This window comes from Leptidea sinapis, chromosome 20, assembly GCF_905404315.1.
Source record: "Leptidea sinapis chromosome 20, ilLepSina1.1, whole genome shotgun sequence".
In the NCBI taxonomy this organism is placed as follows: Eukaryota; Metazoa; Arthropoda; class Insecta; order Lepidoptera; family Pieridae; genus Leptidea; species Leptidea sinapis.
In genome coordinates, this window is record NC_066284.1 from 1,042,764 (window position 1) to 1,065,090 (window position 22,327).

General features: G+C 33.7%; 1 protein-coding gene across 2 annotated transcripts in view; it reads left to right on the forward strand.

Annotated features, from left to right (window-relative positions):
- Positions 1 to 12,164: 12,164 nt before the first annotated feature.
- LOC126970239 (hemicentin-1-like) overlaps positions 12,165 to 22,327 on the forward strand; it is a 138,357-nt gene continuing 128,194 nt past the window's right edge. For both annotated transcript variants that reach the window (XM_050816046.1, XM_050816048.1), the window contains exon 1: positions 12,165 to 12,382. The gene's annotated coding sequence lies outside the window, so the exon portion shown is untranslated. The remainder of the gene's footprint in view (positions 12,383 to 22,327) is intronic.

The following is a 22,327-nucleotide window of genomic DNA, read 5'->3' on the forward strand; positions in this document are numbered from 1 at the left end:
GACACGAAAAAGCATAAAAGACATAAAAGGCACTTATTTTCTCAAAATTGATTTCTTTAGAATACTTTTTGATGTTATTTCTAATAAACTACATACTACTACTACCTTTTCGGAAACAAATGGCGCTCTGAGAAAGAAGAAGCACACATTGACAACATATTTTATAGAGTCTATATAGTCAAGTTACTACAGGAAACCATAAGTGAATGAAGGTTTTACTCAAAGAATTCAAAAATTTCTCTGCTCTGTGCAACTTGTATCCATAACGGTCCGGCTATATCTTTTACTTGATTCTTCCATCTTCTCAAACATCTGCCACTGTTCCTTTTTCCTGGTGGACCACGAGATGTTATAGTCTCATTCCATCTTTGATCTCTCGTTAATTTAAAATATAAACAAATAATTCTCAAAATTACCTACTTCTGTTTCAGTTTTGTGTATATTATCTCAACGCATCAGTTGCTTAAGTTATGGGTCCTAATCTTATGTCATTATCTACTTTTCGTTCTTAATTGCCAAGGACTGTAGACGTTCTAACAAATACACTTACTTAAGTAACATTCTGATATGCCCCTTCCATATACGCGCCGTTTACATATAAGAAAAATCTGATTGGAAATTTATTTAAAATATATAAATTATCATAGAGTTTGACTGTTGTTTTGTCCAGCTTATCCCCAATAAGGCTAGATTTTGATGAGATTTACATCTGGAAATAATAGGTATGTTAAGGTAAGGAATCTACCAAAAGCATTGCGATCGAAAGGCAAGTGTTTTGCAGCACTGACCCAGATGGTTTTAAGTTTTTTTTTGATAAGTGATGACGAAACGAGCAAGAAGTTGACTCATCTGAGAGTAAGTGAACGCCATGCCCATTTTAACGCAGTGCCGCCTACTGATTTCAAGACCTACGGTGCCCTACAAACCAAACAAAAAAGTGCTTGCACGCTTTTGCATGGCGCCAGAAAAAGGTGCCGCTCTGGTACCGATCTCGCTGACATCCTGTGGTAAGAAGTCTCCATTAGGTAACGACGCGTAATATTAGTTGGCTAGTCAACTAATTTACTACCTATGACTTCATTATATTTTGGGAACAATCTTTGTATGCTTCGTACTAAGCATATATCCACGATATTGTGTAATGTGGGCGGCGGTGATCACTTAACACCAGGTGACACCGTACGCTTGTTTGTCCTCCTTTTCCAAAGTGCATTGCAAGTTAACTGTCATATTAAGTTGAATTTTATTTAATTCATACTCAATTAACTTATTTAAATATACAATAAACACTAATGAATTATGATATGAATGAAACCATTATATCAAACCAAATATAAATCACCATTACTTATGACCTATTGAGTTCGTGATTTGTTAATTTTTTTTAAATTTAATAATGCAATTTAATAATTGTAAATACAAAAATAATGACCCTCTATAAATGCATATTTACATCAATTTACCTATAACCAGTTCTTGGGAAATTATAAAATGACTGGCGATATGATAAGTGTTTAGTAACGCCATTTACACCATAACGATGACTGAAGTAATAAACTTTGAAACAATAATTATCTATGATCGCTGGATAATAATTGACGCAAAGAACCGTGTTTAATGACAGTAAATAATTTCGGAAAGTGTTCTGTTTATTTGGAACATTATGCTCAACCTATAAATACAGATAAATTTTGCGCAGAGAAACAGGACAAAAAATTTCAAACATTCAAATTTTAATAATATTGTTTTTTTTTATTTAGATTTACCCCTACTCAGTGCTATAACATAAAATGACATTCTTCGTGATTTATAATGACAAGGGCTAATTAAATGTCGTAACAAAATCTTATACATAAAAATTAAAAAAAAGAAGCCCGCTTACGTATTTCGCCGGTCTGAGGCACAACATGTTTGTATAGATAGTAGTTTTTGACATTTGATAAATGATTTGATATCCATATCGAATTTGAACTCGAATTTTTGGAATTGATACTGAATAGAGAAGCAAGCATACCGAGGCTATTCCAATTAAAGTATGTGAAGTTGATATTTGTCTGTTACCAGGTAACAGCTAATCTATACTGTGATGACGCTATTATAAGTTGAGTGCAGTTCATTTGTCAACCGGGTTTGGTAGAATGATGGAGTCTGGCTCTCTCGACGATGTTTTAATACCCGAAACCAACAAGTAACTGGAGTTAATTTAGCTAAGGCTAAATTCACCTCAAAAGTCCTCAAAACCACCTTATAAATTATTATGAGATTTCTTGAGTTTGATCTTAATTTATTATAATAGGAAGAAAAATCTACACAAGATCTCATATGTGGCAAACAATAGAAGAGAGATTATCCTTAAAACTTAGGACGAAACTGGATAATCTTGTATAACTTCTTCGATTACTATTATTAAATTCAATCTTACTGATAATAATTACTGTAATAGAGCATTAATATTTTTTTCTAGTATACCGTGGTTGCTAACTATGGGCTTGATGAGAAAGCTCATGGTCGCTCAGAGGGCAATGAAGAGGGCTATGCTCGGAGTTTCCCTCTGAGATCAAATTAGAAATGAGTAGATCCGTTGGAGAACTAAAGTCACCGACATAGCCCAAATGATTGCGAAACTGAAGAGGCAGTGGTCAGGGCACAGACGAAGAGATGGCCGGTGGGGCAGAAAAGTCCTCGAATGCCGACCACGTACCGGAAGTTGCAATGTTGGTAGGCCCCTACAAGATGGACCGAAGATCTGGTAAAGATCACCGGAAAACGTTAGTTGAGGGCAGCACAGGGCTGAGTCGTTGTCGTGGAGATCTTTGGGAGAGGCCTTTGTCCAGCAGTGGACGTCTTCCGGCTTATGATGATAATGATGATACCCTGATTAGCTATGTGTCTCATTGCAAGTTATGTTTTTATATAAATCCAAAATATTCCTAAATTTCTCGTAAGCCCATGGTATTTTCTGCAAGACATTCCTCTGATGGTATGGTTGGGTTCACTTCAATTCAATGAACAGATTCATTATAATGCAGTCCCGCTCAAGGTTCTTGATGAAACCCAAAATTCTGTGCAGCATCACAATAATTGCACTCGTCACTTCGAGACATAAGATGTTAATCGACAAAAAGACGAAATGTTTTTCGTTTTTCCATGAGTATTTGTGTGTGTTTTACAATTATTTTTAAATACATTTTGATAAAATATATTGCTACCAATACAATAAAATATTTAAATTATTATGGTCACATGTTCATCGGTTCTGGGGCGAATTTCTACATTGTCTTTTAGCAATTTATTACCATAAAGTCTTAAACAATTTATACTGCAATGATAAGAAAAATCTGAAAATTACACATTTGTAATAAAATCTAAAAAAACTGGCTTTACTCATATATGCAAGGAACGGCAGTTAAAATTTTTCTTTAGTTTTCGAATTATGACGAAGAATGAAAAAATAACCTTTTTTATTAAGTATATTTAGGTACTTATACTATGTATGGAACTCGCTGGGCGATTCCGATTCGCTCACTTCCGGTTTTTTTAATGCATTTGCCTTTTATTAATTCAAACTAATTAAATCAACGTCACACATTAACTAGTGCAGTGCAAATTACATGAAGATAAATATTAGCTGGAGCTTAAGGTGATTATTAGTGTTCCACTTATTTCTCGGTACATATCAATCATTCAACACTTATGCTGCTACCCCAATTAGGGTGACAATGAGATAGGGAATAAACGGACCGTTTCCGTAAATTAATGACTCTCGTAAACGCGACGCACCCATAACTAACAACACAGCATGACGTGGGCATCTTTGTATCCTTTGTTTCTTACACAAATTGATAATACTTTTACCACAGCTATCAATCAATTTGCGACAAAATAGATACTAATACTTTATAATAATTGTGGGCTTGTTTTTTGTAGTACTACTAGTAAAGTTAGTTACTGCTTTCAATGTCTTCAGCCTTTGAAGGACTACTTAAATAAATTATTGAATAACGTAATAATTTTAAGTTTTACTTAAAACTAATTATATTTATTCTAGAACTAGCTTTTATTCACGGCTTCGTCCGCGTGCAATATTTTGGCAGCATAACTTATGGCAGTATAATTAATCAACTTCGGGCAGCATTTTTTTATTTTTTAATAATACATTTTTATAAGATACTCACTATAGAACTTTCATCCCTCTTATCATCCCCACACATGTCTTAATTTTAAAAGCGCTAGAACAAATATTAATTTAATTCTTATCACGTGCCTAAATACAAAGTTTCATGGTGTTTGTTATCTTCGATATTGATGAACTTTTATACAAATTTCCACCTCTATTTGAACCCCGCCAAGCCTTTTATTCGCGATAAAAGGCAGTCTATGTCCTTTTCTAAGTTCTTGTCTATCTCTGTACTAAATATCATCAAAATCAGTTCAGTGGCTTAGGTGTGAAAGTGTAACAAAAAACTTACATTCACATTTATACTATTCGTAGGGATGTTGCTGGTTTCTAATACATTAGTATATTATAGGATCCTATTCGATGACGTAAGTTTATATTATAGTTAGTGCTCAATTGTTTAATTAATTGAATTGATAATAAAACTAATTGGTTTATATTTGAATATTTTTATTATGAATAGGTGCTTTATTTTAGTTCAATGCAACAATCCCGTGGGTCTTTATTAATATTAAAATATAGGTTGTATAGTCTATTTTAATAATAAACAGGTTCAATCAATGGAAAAAAGTCTAACTGAATCCCAATTAAATCTGTGATGCCCCGTGGATGCATACTTGGACCATTAATATTTTTATTTATATAAAGTTACTAACGATTATGGATTTATGGTATAAGCTAATAATGTACAATATTTAATCATTAATTCCCATTAATATTGTTTTTATATCAAAAACGGTTCGAACTATTTTAAAAATTACGACTCTATTTATAAATTATATTATGTAGACTATTATAAATGTAAGTACGTAATATTTACTAAAAGAAGGGAAGAAGATTTATGGTAAATATCATTTGGGAGAATCTATTCTCCACTAGATAAAGTAGAGTAGAGTTAAAAAAAATGGCAACATTATTTTAAATTCTCAATTCTACACTTTTACTTTTTTGAGAGACACGAAAAAGCATAAAAGACATAAAAGGCACTTATTTTCTCAAAATTGATTTCTTTAGAATACTTTTTGATGTTATTTCTAATAAACTACATACTACTACTACCTTTTCGGAAACAAATGGCGCTCTGAGAAAGAAGAAGCACACATTGACAACATATTTTATAGAGTCTATATAGTCAAGTTACTACAGGAAACCATAAGTGAATGAAGGTTTTACTCAAAGAATTCAAAAATTTCTCTGCTCTGTGCAACTTGTATCCATAACGGTCCGGCTATATCTTTTACTTGATTCTTCCATCTTCTCAAACATCTGCCACTGTTCCTTTTTCCTGGTGGACCACGAGATGTTATAGTCTCATTCCATCTTTGATCTCTCGTTAATTTAAAATATAAACAAATAATTCTCAAAATTACCTACTTCTGTTTCAGTTTTGTGTATATTATCTCAACGCATCAGTTGCTTAAGTTATGGGTCCTAATCTTATGTCATTATCTACTTTTCGTTCTTAATTGCCAAGGACTGTAGACGTTCTAACAAATACACTTACTTAAGTAACATTCTGATATGCCCCTTCCATATACGCGCCGTTTACATATAAGAAAAATCTGATTGGAAATTTATTTAAAATATATAAATTATCATAGAGTTTGACTGTTGTTTTGTCCAGCTTATCCCCAATAAGGCTAGATTTTGATGAGATTTACATCTGGAAATAATAGGTATGTTAAGGTAAGGAATCTACCAAAAGCATTGCGATCGAAAGGCAAGTGTTTTGCAGCACTGACCCAGATGGTTTTAAGTTTTTTTTTGATAAGTGATGACGAAACGAGCAAGAAGTTGACTCATCTGAGAGTAAGTGAACGCCATGCCCATTTTAACGCAGTGCCGCCTACTGATTTCAAGACCTACGGTGCCCTACAAACCAAACAAAAAAGTGCTTGCACGCTTTTGCATGGCGCCAGAAAAAGGTGCCGCTCTGGTACCGATCTCGCTGACATCCTGTGGTAAGAAGTCTCCATTAGGTAACGACGCGTAATATTAGTTGGCTAGTCAACTAATTTACTACCTATGACTTCATTATATTTTGGGAACAATCTTTGTATGCTTCGTACTAAGCATATATCCACGATATTGTGTAATGTGGGCGGCGGTGATCACTTAACACCAGGTGACACCGTACGCTTGTTTGTCCTCCTTTTCCAAAGTGCATTGCAAGTTAACTGTCATATTAAGTTGAATTTTATTTAATTCATACTCAATTAACTTATTTAAATATACAATAAACACTAATGAATTATGATATGAATGAAACCATTATATCAAACCAAATATAAATCACCATTACTTATGACCTATTGAGTTCGTGATTTGTTAATTTTTTTTAAATTTAATAATGCAATTTAATAATTGTAAATACAAAAATAATGACCCTCTATAAATGCATATTTACATCAATTTACCTATAACCAGTTCTTGGGAAATTATAAAATGACTGGCGATATGATAAGTGTTTAGTAACGCCATTTACACCATAACGATGACTGAAGTAATAAACTTTGAAACAATAATTATCTATGATCGCTGGATAATAATTGACGCAAAGAACCGTGTTTAATGACAGTAAATAATTTCGGAAAGTGTTCTGTTTATTTGGAACATTATGCTCAACCTATAAATACAGATAAATTTTGCGCAGAGAAACAGGACAAAAAATTTCAAACATTCAAATTTTAATAATATTGTTTTTTTTTATTTAGATTTACCCCTACTCAGTGCTATAACATAAAATGACATTCTTCGTGATTTATAATGACAAGGGCTAATTAAATGTCGTAACAAAATCTTATACATAAAAATTAAAAAAAAGAAGCCCGCTTACGTATTTCGCCGGTCTGAGGCACAACATGTTTGTATAGATAGTAGTTTTTGACATTTGATAAATGATTTGATATCCATATCGAATTTGAACTCGAATTTTTGGAATTGATACTGAATAGAGAAGCAAGCATACCGAGGCTATTCCAATTAAAGTATGTGAAGTTGATATTTGTCTGTTACCAGGTAACAGCTAATCTATACTGTGATGACGCTATTATAAGTTGAGTGCAGTTCATTTGTCAACCGGGTTTGGTAGAATGATGGAGTCTGGCTCTCTCGACGATGTTTTAATACCCGAAACCAACAAGTAACTGGAGTTAATTTAGCTAAGGCTAAATTCACCTCAAAAGTCCTCAAAACCACCTTATAAATTATTATGAGATTTCTTGAGTTTGATCTTAATTTATTATAATAGGAAGAAAAATCTACACAAGATCTCATATGTGGCAAACAATAGAAGAGAGATTATCCTTAAAACTTAGGACGAAACTGGATAATCTTGTATAACTTCTTCGATTACTATTATTAAATTCAATCTTACTGATAATAATTACTGTAATAGAGCATTAATATTTTTTTCTAGTATACCGTGGTTGCTAACTATGGGCTTGATGAGAAAGCTCATGGTCGCTCAGAGGGCAATGAAGAGGGCTATGCTCGGAGTTTCCCTCTGAGATCAAATTAGAAATGAGTAGATCCGTTGGAGAACTAAAGTCACCGACATAGCCCAAATGATTGCGAAACTGAAGAGGCAGTGGTCAGGGCACAGACGAAGAGATGGCCGGTGGGGCAGAAAAGTCCTCGAATGCCGACCACGTACCGGAAGTTGCAATGTTGGTAGGCCCCTACAAGATGGACCGAAGATCTGGTAAAGATCACCGGAAAACGTTAGTTGAGGGCAGCACAGGGCTGAGTCGTTGTCGTGGAGATCTTTGGGAGAGGCCTTTGTCCAGCAGTGGACGTCTTCCGGCTTATGATGATAATGATGATACCCTGATTAGCTATGTGTCTCATTGCAAGTTATGTTTTTATATAAATCCAAAATATTCCTAAATTTCTCGTAAGCCCATGGTATTTTCTGCAAGACATTCCTCTGATGGTATGGTTGGGTTCACTTCAATTCAATGAACAGATTCATTATAATGCAGTCCCGCTCAAGGTTCTTGATGAAACCCAAAATTCTGTGCAGCATCACAATAATTGCACTCGTCACTTCGAGACATAAGATGTTAATCGACAAAAAGACGAAATGTTTTTCGTTTTTCCATGAGTATTTGTGTGTGTTTTACAATTATTTTTAAATACATTTTGATAAAATATATTGCTACCAATACAATAAAATATTTAAATTATTATGGTCACATGTTCATCGGTTCTGGGGCGAATTTCTACATTGTCTTTTAGCAATTTATTACCATAAAGTCTTAAACAATTTATACTGCAATGATAAGAAAAATCTGAAAATTACACATTTGTAATAAAATCTAAAAAAACTGGCTTTACTCATATATGCAAGGAACGGCAGTTAAAATTTTTCTTTAGTTTTCGAATTATGACGAAGAATGAAAAAATAACCTTTTTTATTAAGTATATTTAGGTACTTATACTATGTATGGAACTCGCTGGGCGATTCCGATTCGCTCACTTCCGGTTTTTTTAATGCATTTGCCTTTTATTAATTCAAACTAATTAAATCAACGTCACACATTAACTAGTGCAGTGCAAATTACATGAAGATAAATATTAGCTGGAGCTTAAGGTGATTATTAGTGTTCCACTTATTTCTCGGTACATATCAATCATTCAACACTTATGCTGCTACCCCAATTAGGGTGACAATGAGATAGGGAATAAACGGACCGTTTCCGTAAATTAATGACTCTCGTAAACGCGACGCACCCATAACTAACAACACAGCATGACGTGGGCATCTTTGTATCCTTTGTTTCTTACACAAATTGATAATACTTTTACCACAGCTATCAATCAATTTGCGACAAAATAGATACTAATACTTTATAATAATTGTGGGCTTGTTTTTTGTAGTACTACTAGTAAAGTTAGTTACTGCTTTCAATGTCTTCAGCCTTTGAAGGACTACTTAAATAAATTATTGAATAACGTAATAATTTTAAGTTTTACTTAAAACTAATTATATTTATTCTAGAACTAGCTTTTATTCACGGCTTCGTCCGCGTGCAATATTTTGGCAGCATAACTTATGGCAGTATAATTAATCAACTTCGGGCAGCATTTTTTTATTTTTTAATAATACATTTTTATAAGATACTCACTATAGAACTTTCATCCCTCTTATCATCCCCACACATGTCTTAATTTTAAAAGCGCTAGAACAAATATTAATTTAATTCTTATCACGTGCCTAAATACAAAGTTTCATGGTGTTTGTTATCTTCGATATTGATGAACTTTTATACAAATTTCCACCTCTATTTGAACCCCGCCAAGCCTTTTATTCGCGATAAAAGGCAGTCTATGTCCTTTTCTAAGTTCTTGTGTATCTCTGTACTAAATATCATCAAAATCAGTTCAGTGGCTTAGGTGTGAAAGTGTAACAAAAAACTTACATTCACATTTATACTATTCATAGGGATGTTGCTGGTTTCTAATACATTAGTATATTATAGGATCCTATTCGATGACGTAAGTTTATATTATAGTTAGTGCTCAATTGTTTATTTAATTGAATTGATAATAAAACTAATTGGTTTATATTTGAATATTTTTATTATGAATAGGTGCTTTATTTTAGTTCAATGCAACAATCCCGTGGGTCTTTATTAATATTAAAATATAGGTTGTATAGTCTATTTTAATAATAAACAGGTTCAATCAATGGAAAAAAGTCTAACTGAATCCCAATTAAATCTGTGATGCCCCGTGGATGCATACTTGGACCATTAATATTTTTATTTATATAAAGTTACTAACGATTATGGATTTATGGTATAGGCTAATAATGTACAATATTTAATCATTAATTCCCATTAATATTGTTTTTATATCAAAAACGGTTCGAACTATTTTAAAAATTACGACTCTATTTATAAATTATATTATGTGGACTATTATAAATGTAAGTACGTAATATTTACTAAAAGAAGGGAAGAAGATTTATGGTAAATATCATTTGGGAGAATCTATTCTCCACTAGATAAAGTAGAGTAGAGTTAAAAAAAATGGCAACATTATTTTAAATTCTCAATTCTACACTTTTACTTTTTTGAGAGACACGAAAAAGCATAAAAGACATAAAAGGCACTTATTTTCTCAAAATTGATTTCTTTAGAATACTTTTTGATGTTATTTCTAATAAACTACATACTACTACTACCTTTTCAGAAACAAATGGCGCTCTGAGAAAGAAGAAGCACACATTGACAACATATTTTATAGAGTCTATATAGTCAAGTTACTACAGGAAACCATAAGTGAATGAAGGTTTTACTCAAAGAATTCAAAAATTTCTCTGCTCTGTGCAACTTGTATCCATAACGGTCCGGCTATATCTTTTACTTGATTCTTCCATCTTCTCAAACATCTGCCACTGTTCCTTTTTCCTGGTGGACCACGAGATGTTATAGTCTCATTCCATCTTTGATCTCTCGTTAATTTAAAATATAAACAAATAATTCTCAAAATTACCTACTTCTGTTTCAGTTTTGTGTATATTATCTCAACGCATCAGTTGCTTAAGTTATGGGTCCTAATCTTATGTCATTATCTACTTTTCGTTCTTAATTGCCAAGGACTGTAGACGTTCTAACAAATACACTTACTTAAGTAACATTCTGATATGCCCCTTCCATATACGCGCCGTTTACATATAAGAAAAATCTGATTGGAAATTTATTTAAAATATATAAATTATCATAGAGTTTGACTGTTGTTTTGTCCAGCTTATCCCCAATAAGGCTAGATTTTGATGAGATTTACATCTGGAAATAATAGGTATGTTAAGGTAAGGAATCTACCAAAAGCATTGCGATCGAAAGGCAAGTGTTTTGCAGCACTGACCCAGATGGTTTTAAGTTTTTTTTTGATAAGTGATGACGAAACGAGCAAGAAGTTGACTCATCTGAGAGTAAGTGAACGCCATGCCCATTTTAACACAGTGCCGCCTACTGATTTCAAGACCTACGGTGCCCTACAAACCAAACAAAAAAGTGCTTGCACGCTTTTGCATGGCGCCAGAAAAAGGTGCCGCTCTGGTACCGATCTCGCTGACATCCTGTGGTAAGAAGTCTCCATTAGGTAACGACGTTTTTGACATTTGATAAATGATTTGATATCCATATCGAATTTGAACTCGAATTTTTGGAATTGATACTGAATAGAGAAGCAAGCATACCGAGGCTATTCCAATTAAAGTATGTGAAGTTGATAATTGTCTGTTACCAGGTAACAGCTAATCTATACTGTGATGACGCTATTATAAGTTGAGTGCAGTTCATTTGTCAACCGGGTTTGGTAGAATGATGGAGTCTGGCTCTCTCGACGATGTTTTAATACCCGAAACCAACAAGTAACTGGAGTTAATTTAGCTAAGGCTAAATTCACCTCAAAAGTCCTCAAAACCACCTTATAAATTATTATGAGATTTCTTGAGTTTGATCTTAATTTATTATAATAGGAAGAAAAATCTACACAAGATCTCATATGTGGCAAACAATAGAAGAGAGATTATCCTTAAAAATAGTAAAAAAAAATAACTTATAGGTTTCCAAAAATGGGTGAGATTTAATAATAAGTATATCTTATTTATGTGTATATTTTAAGGAAGAAGCAATCACTTTAATATAAGACAGGCTTAGTTATATTAATATATATAAAACAATACTTAATGTAAAACAATTTAAATATTAAAGTTAAACTGGCGTTTCGAAAGAACATAGTAATATATATGTCTTACCTAAATTTTCTTATTTTGACTTTCTTAAATGTATATTTGTCTGATATGTACGTAATTTACGACTATCACTTTAAATACCCTTATACATCTTATTAAGAATCAGGGAAGGTGTGCATTACAAAATTTCCTCACTTTTTCTCTGTATATTTATTACTCTGTAAGTTTGAAAAGCTCGCAAGTCGCAAGTCGCTGACTCGCTGTTAGCGAGAAGCAGCGGAACGTAGAACAGTCGGAACCGAGTTGTACGTGAACACGCACGGTCTGTCGCGTAGTGTGTTTCATCAAACTTCGTCATTCGTGACAAACTAGTTCTAACATTTATTGTTTGACAGTTCTCGTGTTTGTGACCGCAAAGTTTTTGGGATTTATTCGTGTTTATGTTTTATTTCACTATACTTATTCTGTGACATTCGTGGATACTTTTATTTGGATATTGCGTAAGTATTTGATTTAAATTTTTATTTATGTCGTATATATTATACGTACTTGGAACTTGTATTTTATTATTAACTAGCTGACCCAATAGACGCTGTTTTTTCAATAGAAAAAATATGATGTACCTAAGCATTTCGGGAATATTGTAGTCTAAAGCAATCTGAAATTTTATAATAGTATGTTGTAAGAAACCCATAATATTAATATCGTATTTGTGTATACAGCAACTATTATAAAACTGAATATAGTATGTTATCCTTAAGAGATAGACATATGCCATCGCGGATATATGATATAACTATATAAGATACACAATTCCACCATACATTATTTTGTTATATCTCAAAGTGCTTAGACAGCGTTTTCGTTGAAAGCTCCCAGACGGCTTATTTTATTCCAGCACCTCCAATAAATATCGTTAATGTATGCAAAAATATATACATAATTAAAAAATATATATATGAAAACCTTCCCCCAGAAACACGCTATCCATTGGTGCAAATAGCATGGAAATTGGTGGAATAGTTTTTGAGTTTATCGCTAACAGATAGACAGACGCGGCGAAAGACTTTGTTTTATGTAGTGATATTCGAACGTGTAACCTCGTAACTTACGTATAAGTTTTGCAATATTTTTCTATTGGAGTTATACTCGAATAATTTCGGCGCGCGATAAATTCAGCTTTGCTAACGGCTTTACGTAATTTTACGGATATTTTCACATTAGATGTACGATCTACGTATTTCGTTCGAAGCTTTGCCCGAATCGAACATGATTTAAATGTAAGTTTAGTATTTTTGCAATTGTGATCTTTTCTTAACTTGGAATATATGTTCACTTTTTATTTTAAAAGTAATAATTATAGGTAATATTATAATTTACATAATCTGTGGTGAGGTGTGAGGTGACGTGTATTTTCTGACAGATGAAACACGCGACTTCGTCCGCATTGACATAAAAGTAAAAAAGCAAACTTATTTTTAACCTATGTAGGTATTAATCCAGCTAAATTTTTTTAAGATTAATTTAAACAACTCAAAAAGAAGATAAAATGGTGGTCTAACCTACTACTAGATTAAGAAGAACCTAGATTTTTTTGGCCAAACAAATTCCGGCGTTCTTGACCAGATCATCGGTACATCTTGTGGGGGGCCTAACAACACTGCATCTTCCGGTACGTAGTCGCCATTTGAGGACTTTACTGCCCCACCGGCCATCTGTCCGTCGAGCTATGTGCCCTGCCCAGTGCCACTTCAGTTTCGCTACCATCTGAGCTATGTCCATGACTCTAGTTTTCCTACGGATTTCCTGTATAGTGAAAGATGATTTAAATATTCTTATTTTATTGTAATTTGGTTTGAGCTAATGGTCTTGTAAATAAATAAATTAAACACAACAATTAATCCGGTTAATAATCGGTCTGTGTGTTAAATTTAATTGCGATCTATTCTGCCGTGTTGGCATGATTGAATAATAAATAATAATCTTTCAATATTTATATATATCACTTATTGAAAGTCAAAAACTACCACCCATTCCAAAACGTATGCTACACACCTGAGAAGAACGGGCGTAACAAACTCAGCGGGCTTATTTTTTTATAAAAATATTTTAACCGTGTAAAATCGTACAATTTACAATTATTTAATAGCCTGTGGGCGGTCGCTCCATTCCCAATCTGTGGTATCATTAAGAAAGTTATTTATAGTATAGTCTATATAGTAACCTTTACCACACAAACGTTTATTAACAATTCGTAATACTTTTCAATTTCGTAATACATTTTCACTGATTTTCAGCTTGTTGGGACTTTTTGTAACTTCGAATGTCTAAATTGACCGGACTAGTATTTAAATCAACAAGTATTTGTTAGCCATGTGTTATTAAGTATTGCCAAAAGTATTTAATAACCTAAAGTCCAAATTCTCACTAAGTCATAAACTTTAGCTCCATATAATATAAGTATATAACGGTTTTATTTTTTATTGAATTTTCAGGGTTCGGAAACTATACGCGCGTATCATTTTCAGGGTACAATCGCTCAACGCTCAAGGTTAAATCCTATACACATAAATTTTGTAACCCTTATAGCATCTATAAGATGATACATTATTATTATTTTTGAGCATCTACCGGAAAGAATAGTAACGCATCTTTAATCTTATGTGCTACTTCACGTGTAAAAAAAAGAAAACGAGTTTTCACATCTATCGACTTTCAGATATCTGTATATTTAACTGTTGAGGATAAAAAAAAATTTTGAAAAATCTGAAAGCTTAAAACTTTTAGTATTATTATTCATGCATTATTAATTTCAATTCATTTTTAAAATTTATTTCCAATAATATAATAATCAAACAAAAACACTATTTCAACAATGCGCAGTATATACACATTCAACTTTTCACTAAATCAATTCAATTTCACTTATTAGATATAAACAGTACTAATGTTGCGCAATACGTCAGCTGTATAGCTACAGATATACTGCTTTCAGCATTTCGGTGACGCGAACTCACGAGATTTCACCCATCCAATAAGTGTCTAGCTATAATATATATTGTGAATTATTTATTTATCGCGTGCACCAGTCATGAGCATGTCGGAGACGCGAATCCCTAAGATTTTCCCCTACCGAAAAGTGAACAACACGACTAAACAAGTTTTCACTTCCAAAAAGTGAACAGCAAACCCATATTTACCGTGTCATACACCGAGCGGAATTCTGTCACCCAGAAACTCACATCAAATATGTAACATCTAACTCCGAATTTTATCTTGATAATTACGTAACATGTTTCCAAAAGAAAATACGAAACGAAGAAGTAATGTTTATTTAAATGTTCCATTAAACTTAAGTGAAAAAATTAAGATAGATTTGTTATCGATTACATTTCTATCTTGGATGTTACGAAATACAATCCGGTTTCCTTTGATATCACCGCTCCATACATTGTGTGATGAAATGTGGGTTTTATAATGACTTATTCGGTTTGAATGGATTATTTGTTGTTTCTGAAACAAGTCATCTATTTTAAGGCTTTGTTTGCTTAATGGTGGGAACATCAGAGGCAGTGTAAGACCGTTGTAAATATATTTTAATAATTATATCTAATTCTCGTAGGCTTGATAAGGTACAAAATAGATTTTGAGGGATATTTATACACTTTACTTTTACTTATATTTACCAGTGGGAGGCTCCTTGCACCGAATGCCGACAAGATTATGGGTATCACTACGGCGCCTTATTCTGCTGTGAAGCAGTATGATGTATGTGTAAGCATTACTGTCGGTCTGAAGGGCGCCGTGGCAAGTGAAATTACTGGGCAAATGAGACTTTACATCCACCAGAATTTTTTGGTTTTTCAATACTCTTGTGCGACGCTGCATTGTAATGGGCAGGGCGTATAAATTACCATCAGCTGAACGTCCTGCTCGTCTCATCCATTATTGTCATAAAAAAACACTTTTGTAAGGAAGTTTTAGGAGAAATGTCTAGTCTCGCACAGCCACTTTGTGGAATCGATTACCGGCTGCAGTTGCCCGAACCTTCAAGCTCAGATCATACTCGTAACTTATAGGTCGGCTTTTCTTAACTTAATTTGTAATACGACTACTTAACGGCCGGTATATCTTAGCGATCGGACAGTTTCTGACGTAACTTATTAGCTAGATAATGTAATACAAAACTTTAGCCAACACAACATGCCCCACGGGACAAGTGTTTCGACACCAAACGGCACAAAGATGTATGACTCACTGAGACTGAAATATTTGTCACACTTGCTGTCTTCGGCAGTCGAAGCAGTAGCCCCAGTACCAACTGACGTAACTTGGATTGCATGAGAAGGAGCCAGAGTGTCGACGCAAGTCACGTTCCACTCCAACGTCCTTCCCCGTGCCCAAGCCACCAGCGTCATTCCATCAGGACGCTTGCCATCGCGGCGTGTAATACCATTTGGTTCTAAAACAGCTGGTATATTAAGAGTAATATAGTATAATATATAATTATACTAATAGTGTCATCATTATTTTATAGCAATCGAAAAAAAAAAAAACAGAAAGGGTTTCCTGCGCCGTTTCTTCTCTCCCAGAGTGCCATTTGTGAAGTTGTGATAGTGCTTTCATTGACATCAAAAAGTATTAAAGAAGAGGTTTGAGAAAAAAACTTTTACGTCTTTTACTGTTTAATTACTCGTGAAATAACATTAACAAAGACTTTAAAAAAATATCTATAAAATCGAGTATCCTGTACCGGCTCACTTTCAGTTGGTTGAATGAATTGTTTGCTCTCAAATATAGGTATTAGAAGCTTACTGGGTCATAAAGGCGATTATTGAGTAGCTTGAAATAAATAGTCATAACATTTCCATAAAAATATCTTTTGCCGTAAATATTTTAATAAATTTCCACCCTCTAATTGAAAGGGGCAATATTATTTACGCAGAAATTATACGCTGACTATGGATTCGAGCGAAGTCACATTAAAATTTTGTTTCAATGGTAAAATTAACCTTTACCAAACTGGTTCTATAAACATTCGACAAGTCGTTACGTCATTTTGATTTGTTATTATTATTTATCATCTGTGTAGGTAATGGCCACTTCATATTCAAATTATCTATTTGTAGATTCAAGGATTTATTGTAACAATATTATAAATAAATAAAAATATTGACACGCTAACACAAATTATCTTGCCCCAAACTGGGCATAGCCTGTACTATGAGTACAAGACAATGATATATTTAAAACAATATACTTACTTAATACATAAATACTTATAAACATCCAGAACTCGGAAACAAACATTCATATTCATCTTAAGATTTCCGGGTAGGTAGAAACATTTATATTAATATAAATGTTTCTACCTACCCGGATTCGAACCCGGGAACTCTAGCTCAGTAGGCAGGGTCACTAACCACTGGGCTATAGGGGAAGTCAAAGTAAATGTGTCGTATATAATTGCTGACAGCTGAGATATTTTGTCATCTGACATTTTCATGGAACGGGAGGACAAACGAGGTAATATCCCGTATATTACCTCGTTTGTCCCCAGATGGTAGGTGCTCACGGGGGCCCAAACTCTCTTGTAACACCAGAGGAATCACAGGAGCATTGCCAACCTTAATAAGAGTCGAATAAACGCCAGTTGGAGGCTCTTTTCTACAGGATTCCGGCTAGATTAAGGATATCACAACGGTGCCTATTTTAATATAAAATAAAGAAATAAATATTCAGTTAACCACAGCAGTTTGTATGTATATTATTTGTAAATTAAGTTTTCTAAAAAATAATAATTGCTGCCCAAAGTAACAAATGTGTGGGGCGGGGCAAATGCAAGAAAAAAGGATGCTATGAAATCCCCCACCGTAAAAGAGGTGAAAGGAGGTGTCGAAGGTTGTATGAAAGTCATATGTTTTTGAGTTTAGAGACGTGAAAATCGATCTCCATCTTTTAATCCGTCATCTCCACACGGACGATTATCGCGTTCAAAAGCTAGTCATGTTATAAAGCCATTGTCTTTGATGTCACCGACGCTGTATAGTGCACCTTTTTCTACCGTAAAGCAATAGTGTGTAAGCACTATTGTGTTTTGGTCAGAAGGGCGCCGTAGCTAGTGAAATGGCTGGGCAAATAAGACTTAACATCTTATGTCTCAAGGTGACGAGCGCAATTGTAGTGCTGCTCAGAATTTTGGGTTGTGCAAGAATCCTGAGCTGTACTGTATTGTAATGGGCAGGGCGTATAAATTACCATCAGCTAAACATCCTGCTCGTCTCGTCCCTTAATGTCATAATAAGCAAAATTACTATTTAACCCATACAAAATCAGCACAACTAGATTTCATACTGAATAATGCAAAGGCTCCAATTGAAATGTGCGGTATAATATATCAAACTATTAAACTGAAATGACAATTTCAGTTTTTCTTTGACTGGCCAGCTTAATGAAGCCGGTCCACAAAAACTTGAAGTCACATTAAAATTTAAACTCTACGCCTGTATTCATAGTTCCGAATCCAGGGTTATTTCAGTACCTACATTGTATGCTCTACTTAGCAAGTTGACAAACTTGTACCGGTAATTATAAGGCCGCAAAATGTAAAAGCCTTTTTGTAAATTACAATTTTAATGTTGCTGTATAATAATAGTCGGTGCTGCATTATCTGATTCAAAGCAACGATAGAGTAATTAATGTACAGCATTGTATCCACTCTTAACTATAGTTTTAACAAAAGAAATTGTACTTTGTAATATTATATTTTTTACTATTTTCAACCGACTTCAAAAAAGGAGGAGGTTCTGAATTCGCCGGTATGTTTTTTATGTTTGTTACCTCAAAACTTCCGACTGGGTGAACCAATTTTAATGATTCTTTTTTTTTTAAACTGGAAAACTTTGAAAACTGAAAAATTTGCTTCCTGTGTTGTCCCATTACAATTATTTTTATTTTTGAAGTCGGTCTCAGCCAAGGTAGGTTTTTACATAGTTGTAGGTGAGATGTGCTTGTGTCGCACGCGCAACATGACAAGGCGAGCTATATCTATTGATTTGTAAAAAAAAAGTATATTAAATATACCTTTATTATGATGAAATAATAACAAGTATATATAATTACTTTAACAGTTTAACAAACATTTATGCCTTACTCGCTTTTACCCGCGACTTCGTCTACGTGGAATAGTTACTATCGGCAGCATTTTTTATTTGTTAGGATACTTTGCAAATAATACACCACGTAATCTTTTAAAAAGGCTCTTTACGCCCGCTCAGCGCTCTTCTATGATACAGCGGATATCCCTCGTCATTGTGGAACTGTGTTGTGGACAGTCTCTTTAATAGTATTTCCCTGCGAACTTTAATCTCCTATTTCATCCCCATGTAGGTAAATGTTTCAAATATGCTTGAACAAATGGTTATAAATTACTTCTTATCGAGTGCTTAAATCATTTTTTTTCTAAGCTTTCATCCCTTATTTCAACCTGTTTATGCCCTTTTTTTTACAAAAAATTGTAGCTTATGTCCTTTACCAAGGTCTAGTCTTTTTTTGTACCAACTATAATCAAAATCGATTCTGGAGTTAACGAGTTTTCATCCCCTATTACATCTATACACAGGTCGAAATTTTAAAAACGATAGACAAAATATTTATTTACTTACTTCATATAAACTGCCGAAATTTAAAGTTTTATGGTTCATCTTCGATAATGACGAACGTCCATACATACTTTCATACCCTTTTTCAACTTCAAATCACCAAAGTACCTCTAATTTTGACTTAAGAATTATTAACTGTTTACCAATACTATTTAACATGACATAGTTTTGTTATTTTTGTAAAGAAATTGTATAATGTTGGTAATAAATTAAAAATCCGTCTAATTATGAATTAAAACAATGGCGATCTTGTGCGAGAAAGCTAACCTAGCTCCGGTCGATTCCTTCGTTGGCTCGGTCCCCAGCCTTAATGGGGCTTCGATATAATTAGGAACTAATCACATTCTTAAACAGAATGAATGAAATGAATTGCCTAATTCCGAAATCACTATGCACATCAAAAAAAACTTCCTAACCAATTCGGAACCCTTTGTGTGGGAGACCGTAACGAACTCCCAATCGGAGTCATAGATACCACTAAAGCTCGGATAACATTTGAGTATGCAATTCTATAAAACAAACGGCCAAGTGCGAGTCGGACTCACCCATGATGGGTTCCGTAGCAGCAAGTAACAGAATGTAAAGGTTCTTATAGTTCGTTGTAACTTTGATCGATGTTTTAATAATAGTGTTCTTTTTTTCAATTAAGTTATTGATAATACGATTTAAATAAAACTTTACCATTCTCTTATTTTAGAAGTTACAGCTAAAATGTGTGTGTATGTGTGGGGGGCGACCACTTTGGAGGTGTCTCTCGCGCAAACTATTCAGTTTAGAAAAAAATGATATGAGAAACCTCAATATTGAAGGCCTATCCATAGACACGTATGGGTTTGATGAAAAGAAATTTTTGAGTTTCAGTTCTAAGTATGGGAAACCCACAAAAAATTTTTTTTCTATTTTTGTATGAAAATATTAATGGTGTTCACAGAATACTTACCAAGTTTCAACAGTACACTTCTTATAGTTTCGGAAAAAATTGGCTTTGACATACGGACCAATCTATAATAATATAATATAAATTCAGTTTTTTGCCATTTGGCTACGGAACCCTAAAAGTACAAAAAAGCTCGTCATTGTAATCTCTAGTCGGAACCTAAGGGTATTTGCGGCAAATTATAGGAACATCATGCTATAAAACCATTGTCTTTGATGTCACCGACGTTGTATAATGGTAACAAGCAAATCTAATTCAAACCACATCAAGACAAGCTTAGATATTACAGACGCAAGAAATGTGTCAGCTGTCGTTATGTTATCATTAGTCTTATCAACATTATGATGTATTTAATGATATAAAAGAAATATTATACATTTTTGATAAATGATCAATTTCCGTTGGATTGCCGTGTTGTCTAGGTACTGGATGAAGACTATCTATTTTGAAGATTATTAAAGATTCTCAACACCACATTTCACCGTGGGTGATCATTATAGCATTACCAGCTGACCCGACAGACTTTGTTCTGTCAATAAATAAAATTATGTAGGTATTTGGTCTATAATGTAGTCTAAAGCCATCGGAAATATGTAATCAAATTAAATAACTTCAAAATTAAACATTAAAGTGTTTCTGAATCGTATTTGTTAAAACTTTTACATTATCACTTTATAATAATTGTAAATTTTTTAAAGTATTAACATGGATATATGTAGTATGTTTTTATTAAGGGGTGGACATATGCCCTTGCGGAATTTTTTGTATTCCTAGACAAAATACACAATTCCACGATACATTATTCTGTTATATCTCAAGGGCTAGCTCAAACAGCGTTTTGGTTGAAAGCTCCCAAACGTAAAAAAATGTTTCTGACACCTCCAACAAATATCGTTAACGTATACGAAAATTTATATAAAAAGTTAACAAATCATATATACTAAAACCTTCCTCGAAAACCAAGCTATACGGTGCAGTAGTTTTGGAGTTTATCGTGAGCAGACAGACAGACAGACGCGGCGGAGGACTTTGATTTATAATATGTAGTGATTAGCTTCTGACAAACAAAGACTTCCCTTCTAACAAGACCATCGACAAACAAAGAATTTTGTTTCATCCAACTTGTTACATATATTCTGTCTCTTTGTTCTAAAGCTTTCTATTGCCGTTTTAAGTGAGCCTAACATTTTTTTATGACAATAAGGGACAACACGAGCAAGAGTTTCAGCTTATGGTAATTGGTACGCCCTGCCCATTACAATGCACAGGACCACTCAGGATTCTTGCAAAATTCACTTAGCGCAAAAAAAGGCCATTTAGAGCAATTGTAATGACAATTGCGCTCCTCACCTTAAGACATATGATGTTAAGTATCGTTTGCCCAGTAATTTCCTGGCTATGGCGCCCTTCTGACCGAAACACAATAATATTTATAAAGGCTCCGCTGCAACGGAGCCTCCCACTGCTACATAAATTTCGTTTCTCTCTTCTTCAGGGACTATGATTAACTTCGATTATATCTTATATGCTATTCTGTTCTGCATACGGGCAGAACAGAACGGCATTCATGAAAATCGGTTGAGTAATTAAGGTGTGAAAGTGAATCTAACAAACAAATTGTTCGCATTTATTTAGATATTATGAATTAAGAACAAAAAGTTACATCTGATGCTCCTATCGCATCCCAATTTCTACCCATCACAGGATTAGTTGCTGGACGAATCTGATGGTTGCTTGAAAATTTCATTAAAATCAATTCAGGCATTTCGGCGTAGCTGCAATTGATTGTGATCATTTCTTTTTATTGATATTCTTTTGTAATACTCTGTTATTGGAACTTATCTGGA